This window comes from Bufo gargarizans, chromosome 2 (genome assembly GCF_014858855.1).
Source record: "Bufo gargarizans isolate SCDJY-AF-19 chromosome 2, ASM1485885v1, whole genome shotgun sequence".
NCBI classification, from domain to species: Eukaryota; Metazoa; Chordata; class Amphibia; order Anura; family Bufonidae; genus Bufo; species Bufo gargarizans.
The window spans coordinates 254,805,786-254,819,127 of NC_058081.1; positions in this window are offsets into that span (position 1 = coordinate 254,805,786).

Here is a 13,342-nt window from a genome sequence, read left to right on the forward strand (position 1 = left end):
TCCAGGAATTGTGTACAGATCTTGCAATATGGGCCGTGCATTATCATGCTGCAACATGAGGTGATGATTGTGGCTAAATAGCACAACAATGGGCCTCACAGTATCTCTGTGCATTCAAAATGCCATCAATAAAATGTACCTGTGTTTGTTATCCATAACATATGCCTACCCATACCATAACCCCTCCGCCACTATGGGCCACTCGATCCGCAACGATGACGTCAGCAAACCGCTCACCCACACGACGTCACACACGCTGTCTGCCATCTGCCTTGAACAGTGAAAACCAGGACTCATCCGTGAACAGAACGCCTCTCCAACATGCCAGACGCCATCGAATGTGAGCATTTGTCCACTCAAGTCGGTTACAACGACGAATGCAGTCAAGTCCAGACCCCGATTAGGACGACGAGCATACAGATGAGCTTCTCTGAGACAGTTTCTGACAGTTTGTGCAGAAATTATTTCGTTATGCAAACCGATTGTTGCTGCAGCTGTCCGGGTGGCTGGTCTCAGATGATCATGGAGGTGAACATGCTGGATGTGGAGGTCCTGGGCTGGTGTGGTTACATGTGGTCTGCGGTTGTGAGGCCCGTTGGATGTACTGCCAAATTCTTTGAAACTCCTTTGGAGACAGCTTAGGGTAGAGAAATGTACATTCATTGCACGGGCAATAGCTTTGGTAGACATTCCTGCAGTCAGCATTCCAATTACATGTTCTTTCAAATGTTGCGACATCTGTGGAATTGTGCTGTGTGATCAAACTGCACATTTCAGAGTGTCCTTTCATTGTGAGCAGTCTAAGGCCTCATGTTTTTTGCATCCGCAAATTGTGCGTCCGCCCCAAAAAATGGATGCGGCATCCTTTTTTTGGGGAGGATCCGTTTTTTTCCACAGATTTCTTGTAATAAATGCCAATCCTTGTCCGCAAATGTGAAAAAAGTAGGACATGCACAATTTTTTTGGCTGAAGGGAAACACGGACAACGGACGCGGAACACAAACGGATGAACTATAAGCATTGTTTTGCTGATCCATTGAAATGAATGGGTCCCCATCCTATCCGCAAAAAAAACGGAACGGAGGCCGAGAAAAACAACTGTCATGTGCATGAAGCCTAAGGCACACCTGTGCAATATTCATGCTGTCTAATCAGCACCTTGATATGCCACACCTGTGAGTTGGGATGGATTATCTCGGCAAATGAGAAGTGCTCACTAACACAGAGTTAGACAGATTTGTGAACAATATTTGAGAGTAATGGGTATTTTGTGTATACAGAAAATGTTTCAGATCTTTGAGTTCAGCTCATGCAAAATGTGAGCAAAACCAAAAGTGTTGCGTTTATATTTTTGTTCAGTATATATATATATATATATATATATATATATATACAGCACAGACCAAAAGTTTGGACACATCTTCTCATTCAAAGAGTTTTCTTTATTTTCATGACTATGAAAATTGTAGATTCACACTAAAGGCATCAAAACTATGAATTAACACATGTGGAATTATATACATAACAAAAAAGTGTGAAAAAACAGAAAATATGTCATATTCTAGGTTCTTCAAAGTAGCCACCTTTTGCTTTGATTACTGCTTTGCACACTCTTAGCATTCTCTTGATGAGCTTCAAGAGGTAGTCACCTGAAATGGTTTTCACTTCACAGATGTGCCCTGTCAGGTTTAATAAGTGGGATTTCTTGCCTTATAAATGGGGTTGGGACCATCAGTTGCGTTGTGGAGAAGTCAGATGGATACACAGCTGATAGTCCTACAAAATAGACTGTTAGAATTTGTATTATGGCAAGAAAAAAGCAGCTAAGTAAAGAAAAACAAGTGGCCATCATTACTTTAAGAAATGAAGGTCAGTCAGTCCGAAAAATTGGGAAAACTTTGAAAGTGTCCCCAAGTGCAGTCACAAAAACCATCAAGCGCTACAAAGAAACTGGCTCACATGCGGACCGCCCCAGGAAAGGAAGACCAAGAGTCACCTCTGCTGCAGAGGATAAGTTCATCAGAGTCACCAGCCTCAGAAATCGCAGGTTAACAGCAGCTCAGATTAGAGACCAGGTCAATGCCACACAGAGTTCTAGCAGCAGACACATCTCTAGAACACCTGTTAAGAGGAGACTGTGTGAATCAGGCCTTCATGGTAGAATATCTGCTAGGAAACCACTGCTAAGGACAGACAACAAGCAGAAGAGACTTGTTTGGGCTAAAGAACACAAGGAATGGACATTAGACCAGTGCAAATCTGTGCTTTGGTCTGATGAGTCCAAATTTGAGATCTTTGGTTCCAACCACCGTGTCTTTGTGCAACGCAGAAAAGGTGAACGGATGGACTCTACATGCCTGGTTCCCACTGTGAAGCATGGAGGAGGAGGTGTGATGGTGTGGGGGTGCTTTGCTGGTGACACTGTTGGGGATTTATTCAAAATTGAAGGCATACTGAACCAGCATGGCTACCACAGCATCTTGCAGCGGCATGCTATTCCATCCGGTTTGCGTTTAGTTGGACCATCATTTATTTTTCAACAGGACAATGACCCCAAACACACCTCCAGGCTGTGTAAGGGCTATTTGACCATGAAGGAGAGTGAAAACCAGATTCAAGACTAGATGTTGCACAAAACCTCTAAATAAAGGAGTCACCACATATCATTAAAATAGTCTTTATTAATCAATATATAATAAAAATACATAATTGAACATACCACAAAAACGATGACTAGCAAAAGGACAATATCACTGAACAGCATACAACAATGGGGAATATTCAAATGTACAAAAATGCATAATAATTGCTAGTGCTATACTTATAAATTAGAGATGCTTGGCAAATACATTTTGTACAAAATTATTTGAGCCCGTCTGCCGCATGTTAAGGCGATCTCTGTAAGACGGGTCCTAACACTAAACTGCAAAGAAAAAAGGGGGTTAGTCAGCACATCCCAATGCGTAGGGGCACGTTGCTATGGCTGAAAACAACACTGTAAAACAAAACATGCAATGCAACAGCTCTCTGCAAACCAAGTAAAGTACAAAAATGCATAATGAGTGCTAATGCTATACTTATAAATTATATGTGTTACAATACCCAACAAAAAAGGGTGAAAGAAGGATACAGGGATAAATATCCTCACCCATAAATAATTGTTAAAACGGAACTATCAGAAACAATAGATAAGTGCGTTACCCATGGCTGCAGGCTGTGCCAGGATGGTGCCCACCCAATGCACATTTCACTATACCTTCATCTGGTAGCGGGATAATGATAGGCATGGCTTAAACAGCTGTCTGGACCTTTTCTATCAATGACCTATCCTCAGGATAATTCATAAATATGAGATCGGAAGGGGTCCGACACCCAGCACCCCCACCAATTGAGACTCTCCTCAAACAGCTGATCGGCGGAGTGCCGGGTGTCAGACCCCCGCGAGTCTTATATTGATGACCTATCCTGAGAATAGGTCATCAAAATTAAGAGCCTGGACAACCTCTTTAATAGCAGATTATATTGAATACACAACCAAAGAATTCAAAATTGCAGTTGCTCACACAAACAGATATAACCACGATGGAAATTTAAATTGCCCACTTCAGTCTGACATCAGGGAGATCTCATTCTTTTAAATGCAGTGCACTGGAAAATATGGAGAACTCCATAGTGTTGTCAGGAACTATAGAAAATACATAATTCCACTCCCCTTGGCAAGAGAGGTTGTAGCAACCTGTGCAGCCAAAAAACACTTCTGATTGACAGATACAAGGCAATTACCATAAAATATGTCATAATACACAGCAACTCCCCTCCCCAATAACCCAAATAACCAATATAAGGTAGATCACTGCAGCAAGCAACACAAAGAAGAAACACTGCATCAATGTATATAATAGACAGGGTCCACAGGAGGTTCATAACTGTTGTGATGTTAACAGCTATTCCCAATAAGGAATAAAGTGAAATGATATACTTTAATTGTGGTAAGCATCTTGCCTCAGGTGGCAGCTGACCTGCCTCTGAGAGGGCGGTAGTTTATGGCAGGACAGAGGAGCCTCTGGTTTCCATCCCATCGTAAAGCCTATGAGGCAGTAGAATGGCACAGGAGGTCATGATGACATTATCACGATCTCCTGTTTCGGGTCTCAGATGGTGCAATGACACAAGTGTTCATGCCCATGTCATTGAGCCACCCATGACTTAGGTCAGGAGGTTTTGGTTATGTCACGTCAACCACCTCTGCCGAGAAGCAGCAACTCAGGCCACGGGCAGGAAGAGACCTGTGGCTTGCATCGTAGGAAAAACGGGACATTGGTGAGTATATGTGTATATATATATATATATTACCAATACTGGGGGCACTACGAGGGGAAAAGCATTTTATATACAGGGACATTATACCACAGGGTGAGAGAATTATATATTCAGGGGTATTATACTATGGGGTAGAGCATTATAAATATGGGGGCATTATACTATGGGGGAGAGCCTTATATACAGGGGCATTATACTATAGGGGGGAGCATTATATATACAGGGCATTATACTGCAGAGGGAGAACATTATATATACAGGGCTTTATACTAAAGTTGGGGAGAGCATTATATACAGTGTATGTGTATATATATATATATATATATATATATATAGTCATTGTACTACAGCGGAACTACAGGAAAGGAACATTATACTATGGACAGGTGTAGAGCATTGTACTGTATAACTGTATATATTACTACAAGGGGGTATTATACTATGGGAGTTTGGGGTATTATATTATGGGGGAGCATATTATTATATTATACTATGAGAGCATTATTCATAATAGCACTACAGGGAGCATTATGGAGGGGGGCATAATAATACATGCCAGACCACCACAGGGGCCATTATAATACTGGAGGAATTATAATACAGGCCAGATCACAAAAAGGGGCACTATAACACATCAGACCTGCTGGCATTTAAGGGGGCATTATAATACAGGGTGCAGCACAGGAGGTCATTATGACTACTGTACTGGACCTACTAAAGGAGAATTACAAAAACTAGGACCACTATAGGGGGCATTATAACTACTGGGGGCACTATGAGGGCTGTACTACTACTGTGGGATCTGTAGGAATGCCTTATAGAGGGGCCTTGTTACTGCTGGGGGCACTATAGGGGGCCTTATTTCTACTATGGGCCTTATGGGGGCATTAATATTGGGGCACTGCGGGGGCATACATTTTATTATTATTGGGCCCAATATAGAGGGCATTACTACTAATGGTGTTTCTACTGGGGGTAATGTGGGGGGAACTATTACTATTGAGGTCAGTTTGGGAACATATTATTATGGGAGAGGCTCTCTGTATGGCACTATTATTTCTGCAGTTTAGTGTTTGCAGCCATTGGGGAGCATAGCGGGCAAAGTATTAGGGGCAGTAGCAGGATTACAATGTTGGGGCACCAGGAGGTGGAGGATGATGGAAAAGTAGGGAACCTAAAATGTCTGTGTAGAAACGAGACGTGGCTGAAAGATTTAATCATGGCAGTCTGCTTCCAATGGAGAAGATGAGGAAAGAGAACATCTACATCAGAGGAGACATCACTGGATGTAGGGGGTATGTGGTGCTGTATTCTCCTGGATGTGAGATAGCGCTGTATTTAATGTTCATCCACCTATGTCTTCAACAGTACGTCTGGAGGGAGGGGTTGGATTGAGAATTTAGCATGGAGGGGGAATGCCATTACATTTTTTGCCTCAGGCAGCAGAAAGGCTAGAATCAGCCCTGGTGCCAACTACATTTTTTGAGACATAAATCCAAAATGTATAATAAAAAGTGACCTTTTCCGGAGGATTCTCCCAATTTTAATGTTAATGTTACGGAGTTAAAGCACAGGGGCATAAACAAGCCATATTCTCTTCTTTGAATTAAAATGAATGAATGAACGAATAATCCTAAAACGGTTAAAGCAAAGACTACAATAAAGAACCGCAGAAAACCTTTACTAATTTCCACATAGTCGCACTGCACCTCTTTGCACAGTTCTACCTGCTAGAAATTTTAACCAAATTGCAATCTAAGCTGTCTGCATTTGGACAGCTGTTACACGACACACACATAAGACAATAATACTGCACAGCAGGTATCCTCTTGGGGTGTAGGACCTCATAATTCAAACATTTCGATTATAGCCAAGATGCTCCTGATAAATATTCCAACAGAAACAGAGCATTGACCCACTATTAGACACTGAAACTCATGTGAATTCATGATGCACTTTACTTGCAGCAAGGTGCGGATAGCACATTCACTTTGATTGAAGGTGTTAGACTTGACAAGGCTATATTGGGATTAGTGGAGTGCATATGATCGCACTAACATAATTGTTATAGTCAAGGCCAGTGGCTGATGGGTACAAAGGAACAAACTGTCAAGCCAAAGCACAAGGTTGTTCAAACAGAATTCATTCAGAGAGAAGTCAGTCTTCTCTCCCTTAGTCTGGGTTAAGACATAGATCATCTTGGCAGTGATGTTAAAAAAAAAAATCAAATATAGTATCTCCAGCTATCCTGGCAGATTTCTCTTTGAGATCTCGCTTGCAATCTTGCAAGGTTTTATTGCACATAATTATATTTAAAATGAATTAGCAAATTTCTCCCATTGGTATTTGTAAATGTAAGGAAAATAATAAGCATATTAATCCCATTTATAGTCACAGGGGAGAGGAGCAGCGGGGAGCGCCTTCAATCTCGACCATTTATTGCCATGTTACTGTCATACTGTGCTTAGAGTCTGCACAGCACAATGATGTCGACATATTTAATTGCTTGTTTTCGGTTCTCATACCCAAAGTATTATTACTGCTTCATGAGAGGTGTACCAAATACCAGACTCTCAATAAACAAAGAGCTTTAATAAGGATATGCCACTTTTCCTTCTTTTGAATTTATTGAAATGCCATGTTGTGTGGAACAGTTTTTAGTTTTTTTTTTTTTAAGAATTCTGCCAAGGGTCAAGTTCTCCAAAAAATAAAATGAAATCCGATGGTACAGGAGAGGAAAACTATTACAGCACAAAGGGAATATTTGGCTTCAAGCAAAGCCGAGAATCATTTTTAGACTCTAGGAGACTAGTCTAGGAGATTCAATTAACCCTCGGAGAAGTGGGACAGTTAAATCCACTAAAGGAATTCAGAATATACCTGTCTGGTTTTTATATAAGCATACTATGAATGTAAAAGTAGCAAGGAAGGAAAAAATGACTCATTTCTAGAAGATTTCTCCAGGAGCTATAATCTATGCCATTTTACTGTATATTGCTGAAGAAAACAATACTGTCATGTCTTAAAGGGGTAGTCTCATGCCCTTATGCCCTGATTATCATACTTATGTTTGCAATTTGGGAATCCCTTTAGAAGCTAAAGTGGCGATCAGCTCTTTCTCTGCTAGACCAAGCACATCCATATATTGCATTTCTAAGCAAAACTTCTGGAAGCAAATGCAAAATCTGTAAAAGGAACTGCATTAACGGTGTTATTGTGTGTGGCAAAAGGGCATTCATGCTCTCTGGCAATGGGGCCCAGGTGCAACTGCTGCTCCTGTACCCTCTTTATTTAATTACCTGGCAATTCTACAACATAGAGCTAGCAATAGCTTCCTTAGCAATACTGACTGTCAGGGGCAGATTCGCCATAGACTCTACAGGGAAATTTCCCGGCGGGCCGAAGTCTAGGAGGGCTACCCAAGCCCTCCTAATGATCTGATTCTCTCCTATGCACCTGTTCAGTAGCCGCTGGTGTCCTCCTGTCCTCCTCAGGACAGTGATACAGTTAAATACTGTGGCAAAGGTGGTAGCATTTTGTGCTGCACTGTGGTACTTTGTTCAGCTGGGGCGGTATATTGCTCTACCCTATGGTATTGCTGGCCTGCCTACTTCTTTTGTCCCTGCCTACATATGCTGTCCCTGACTAATTATACTAATAATAATCCTTCTGTCAATTTGGACACACCTGCAACATGAGGCCACAAGTTTTTTTCTAGGGCCAGTTTTAGCTTCCAGTCCACCACTGCTGACTGTTCACCTGGGGCTTCAAAAGACAAACTTGCACTGATCTGCTTGAAGATGCCTTAATTAGAGATTGTCTCGGTGGGATGTTTTCAACCCATTGATAATAGTGTTGTACATGTGTGGCAGAAGTCATCTTTTCAAATATGGTGCGCGCTCATGAGCGCAGCGAGCACCATAGCCAACAGGTTTCCCCTGTTTCGAACAGCATAGGCCCGGGGATAATGTATGCGATCAGCCATAAAGCTTATCACAGACATTTAACTCCTCAGATGCTATAGTCAAATGTGATCACGGCATCTGACGGGTGAAAACACAGGAGTCATTAGCGCCTGCTCCACCAGCTGAGATTGGGGAAGTTGTTACCTTGTAATGATAGCCATTGGAGCCTCAAGTAGACTTTGGCCTTTCACTGGTATATTCCAATAAAGGACTGCATTGAAATATACTGAAATGTGTATTGTGTAATGAATAACTATCCATTACAGTATACAAATGGCAGCCTAATGATTGCTAGCTACAGTCATCTAGGGTGACGAAAAAATTGTTGTGTGACAGAATTATGTTTTTTTCCACCTCATTGGGAATTATGTTCAACTACAATATATAATGGTGCCATTAGAAAGTACAACTTGTCCTGCAAAAAAACAAGCTCTAGCTATGTGAACAGAAAAATAAAAAAGTTATGGTTCTGGGAAGACCGGGAGAAAAAACATAAACGTAAAAATGGTCCTCTAAGCGTTAAGCAGATACAAATGCAACTCAAGAAATACAAGGTAATGGCACAGTAATGCAAGCTCAACACATACAAAAATTATGTTACACTATATTTTCTTGGATAGATAATATTTAGGCAGAATTTTGTATGTATTTTTTGTATTTTGCTTTTATGCTGTTTGTACAAGACCAGTATCTACTCATCTATGCACAGCTGCATTTATTCATACACGAATAGCAGCTGAGCAAGGGATAGAAGATGACTTATTAAGGCACAATGAATTGAATTTCAGAAGAGCTGGTGAAGGAACAAGCTATACTGTTCACTGATTTGTAAGAATTTCTTCATAAAAATGGCAACTATTTGCTCAGTTAACAATTCAGGAGCTTACAGATATTTTTAGTAAAGCTTTTAAAGAAAAAGCTGTAGCTTCATAACTACTGTATATAAATAAGATTAAAATAACTCTGTCCCCAACATGTAAAGTGGGCCAACATAAAAATCATTAATTTAAATACACCCCTGCAACATATTAAACATTGTTCTTCTCCTGTAGCGCCCACAGTTGACATCCCTAGGGTTCTCCCAATGACTCTACACAATATAATTGACTGTTAGGGCCCCTTTACACTGCTCAATTGAACAGACAATTGTCAGGAAAGAAGCGTTCCTTGTTCCTTTCCAAAAATTGCTTTCTCGTCAGTGAATTTACATGCAGTGATCTCCTCCACAGTATGGGGAGGAGTGATCACTAATGTCATCGCTCATCCCTATAGAGACTCATTTTTTGCCAGCAGGGGAGCCTGTTTAGACTAAGATCTGCTGCCAGAAAAAGATGATTAGATGACTGCACCAATTATCCTATTACCCAATGAATACATAATAGGTAATAATCATTCGAACAAATGCTTTTTAGTGATAATTTGCCCAATGTTTGGCCAGTGTAAAGGGGCCTTAAAGGGATTCTGTCCCAGGAATTCACTTACTGAGCTGTTAACATGACCACATCAGTCTCCATGATTTATATTACAATATAATTAGTATTACTTCCCTGTGTCTTGTAATTTGTCTATAAAATTGCTTTTATTAATATGCAATTAATATACACATTAATAAGGAGCCCAAGGGGCTGTCCCTCTGTCCGTTGGAGCCCAGCCGCACCCCTTCTCATTGAGCCTAGCACCGCCCCACTGTTAATTTATTCACTCCTCATCGCCAACCGCATATATCTGGTGCGCTGTAATCTCGCGCATATGTCGTGGAAAGACCAGTCAGCGCATGCGCAATGTGTTTTGTGAGGCTGATGCCAGGACACAGCGTGGGCGCTGACAGGTGTATCCACAGCGCAAGCGAGAGAGTACGGCGCACCAGGCATATGAGGTCAGCGATGAGTGAATAAATTAGCAGTGGGGCGGTGCTGGGCTCAAGAAGGGGTGCGGCGGGGCTCCAATGGATAGAGGTATTTTATAGACAAATTACAAGACACAGGGCAGTAATACTAGTATATTGTAATATAAATCATGGAGACTGATGTGGTCATGTTAACAGCTCAGTAAGTGAAATCCTGTTGACAGAATCCCTTTAAGGTAAAAGATATATCTCCATCAGGCAATGGCAAATAAGAGAGTGGCCCACACGTTCAGGTTTTGTAATACAGTCAAAACCAGGAATTGATTCAAGTAAGAGAATTCTGTTCCTTTCTGTCCTTTTATGATCCACTCCTGATTCTGGCTTCAAAACCCTGGATGTGTGGCAGCACCCTCAGATATCCAAACCAGAAATGAGCTTTCCTGTCACACTGTCAGCATCACCGGACATTGTACAGGTATAACTATACCTATTTAGCTGAGTTATATGCAGCTTTTCTATAGAAGACAATTGTTTCTTATCGTTTACAAAATTATATAGACTGTTATTTTTATGTATCATTTTTTCACCTCTGAACAGCAGTTATATAAACAAGTACTGTCATTTTTGTAAAAATTTAAGTCAATTTGTAAGAAGAAACCATTACATAGAATTTGTAAAATAGATTGGCACTATCGCATGATGGCAGTTCAACTATAGTAAAAAATAGTAAAATTATGAATTAAATATAATAAAAATGGGGGGGGGGCTGGAGGGTTGGGGGGAGGAAGAGAGGCAGGGTGGAGCGGGAGGGAAGGGAGGTGTTGGGTGGGAATTTGGGGTATTGGTGGTCGCCACAGGGGTGCTCTCTTTCTCTCCCCCTTCCCTTGCCTCCCGCCCTGCTGAGCTCCGGCGGGCACTTTCTGAGTAGGAAACCATATGAACAGAATTTTTTTATGTGGAACGTACGGGGAATGACCGAGAGAGCTAAGCGGATGGTCATATTTGATCTAGTAGCGAGACACCTTCCTGCAATAATATGCCTTCTTGAAATACATCTCACATACGAGAATATTAACACCGCTTGTTGCTCGGACTATTCCCGGGGTGTTAGTGTGTATGTTCATAGAAGTGTGGATTACATTCCAATCGCCAACAGAATTGATAGAGAGGGCAGATTCGTTTTTCTACACTGTTGTTTAAATGGTACAGTCTGTATAGTGGCATTTGTGTACATTCCTCCCCCTTTCTCCATGTCTGTCATATCACAACTGGCGGATTTTATTGGCTCTAGAGCTAGGTTCCCGGTTTTAGTAACAGGGGACTTTAATGATGTTATGAACTTAGAGGAAGATAGATACTCCCTGGAACATGCACACAAAAAAAAAAAAAAAAGACAAAGTAACACTGCTAAGAAGGATCTGCCAGGAAATGGCATTGACAGACATTTGGCGATATATATATATACAGGGACTTGTTTTAGCTGGGCAAATAAGGTTATGTCCAGAATAGACTTGGCTTTAGGTAATTCTGATTTTTTGGAGTGTGTAACTAAAATGAAATATGAAGTACATACGATATCTGACCACTCTCCTATTGTAGTAACGATCAACATGGGATGTACAGGGAAAAAAACTAGAAGTTTTAGATTAAATCCCCATTGGATGAAGCTGGTCAAGGATCAGGAAAATATAGCTAAGGAGATTCAGGAATTTTGGCTGTAGAATGCTTCATCAGCACCTATGCATATTCTATGGGATACCTTTTAAAGCGTTTCTGCGTGGAGTGTACATAGCCAGAGTTAATGGGAGGGGGGGGGGGGGGGGAGAATACGCTGCAAATGAATTGATACTAAAAACAAACGTTCAGTCCATATTGGGAGAGATAGTTAATAACCAAAATCCTGCTAAACAATCACAGCTTGAAGAAGCTAGACTGGAGTATAAAAATTATTTAATACAAAAAGCACAACATAGGGTCTTCTTCACAGGCGCTAAATATTTCTCTCAAGCCGGGAAACCTGGAAACCTTTTGTCGTCTCTGATCCAAAACCCAAAAAATATTAATAAGATCAAAAATATCAGATTGGAAAATGGAGTGGTTACCAAGTGCCCGGAGGAGATTGAGCGACAGTTCGTCAGGTACTATAAAGCCCTATATACAAATAATAAAAACTATCAGGGTGGAGATGTGGAAACATTTCTGGAGAAAATTAACCTCCCTAAATTAACAGAACAGGAATGAAAAATATTAAACCGACTAATAGACCTAAAGGAATTATTAGTGGAAACTCATCTTCAGGGACGGACGGGCTCCCGTTTTAAATCTACAGTCAGCATGGAGAGACAATTTTGCCAAAGTTACTACAAGTATTAAATAAAACGTATCAGACTGGTGAACTTCCCTCATCTTTATCTGAAGACGTGATCACTCTTATCTTAAAAAAGGGTAAGGATGAAAGAGAGACGGGCACGTACCACCTAATCTCACTGCTAAATACAGACTATAAAATCTGCGCAAAAATATTTGCCAATAGATTAAAGAGTGTTATTGATAGGTTAATCCACCCAGATCAGATGGGGTTTATACCCAAGAGACTTGTACAGTCTATTTTTCGTAGAGCTTTTCTAAATGCACAGGTTGAGGAGGGGGTAGGTTTCCGCTCCATCCTGTCTTTAGACGCTGAGAAGGCGTTTGACAGGGTGGAGTGGGAATATTTATGGCAAGTAATGTACAAGATAAACCTGGGCCAATACTTTATTAAGTGGGTCCAGATTCTATACAATCATCCCAAAGCGAGAATTAATAATAATGGAGTATGGTCTGAATAAATAGAGCTGTGCAGAGGAACTAGACAGGGATGCCCCCTTTCTCCTTTACTGTTCGCTATATTTATAGAACCGTTGGCCGCTAGAATTAGATCGGATGAAAGGATCAGTGGTTTCGGTATGAAGGGGACCTTAGATAAGATAAGTATGTATGCAGATGACATCTTAATCTTTTTGGAGAACCCAACATCTCAGCTGTCTTATCTAATGGAACTAATAATTAAGTTTAGTGACATTTTGGGATATAAAATTAACTCTGTTAAATCAGTACTGCTACCACTCGACCAAGTAACCCCACTGAACTCCCTAGGGATCAGGGTATTAAAATCTACGGAATCTTTGGAATATTTGGGGGTAAAGTTGAGTGCAAGTATATTAGACTTTAC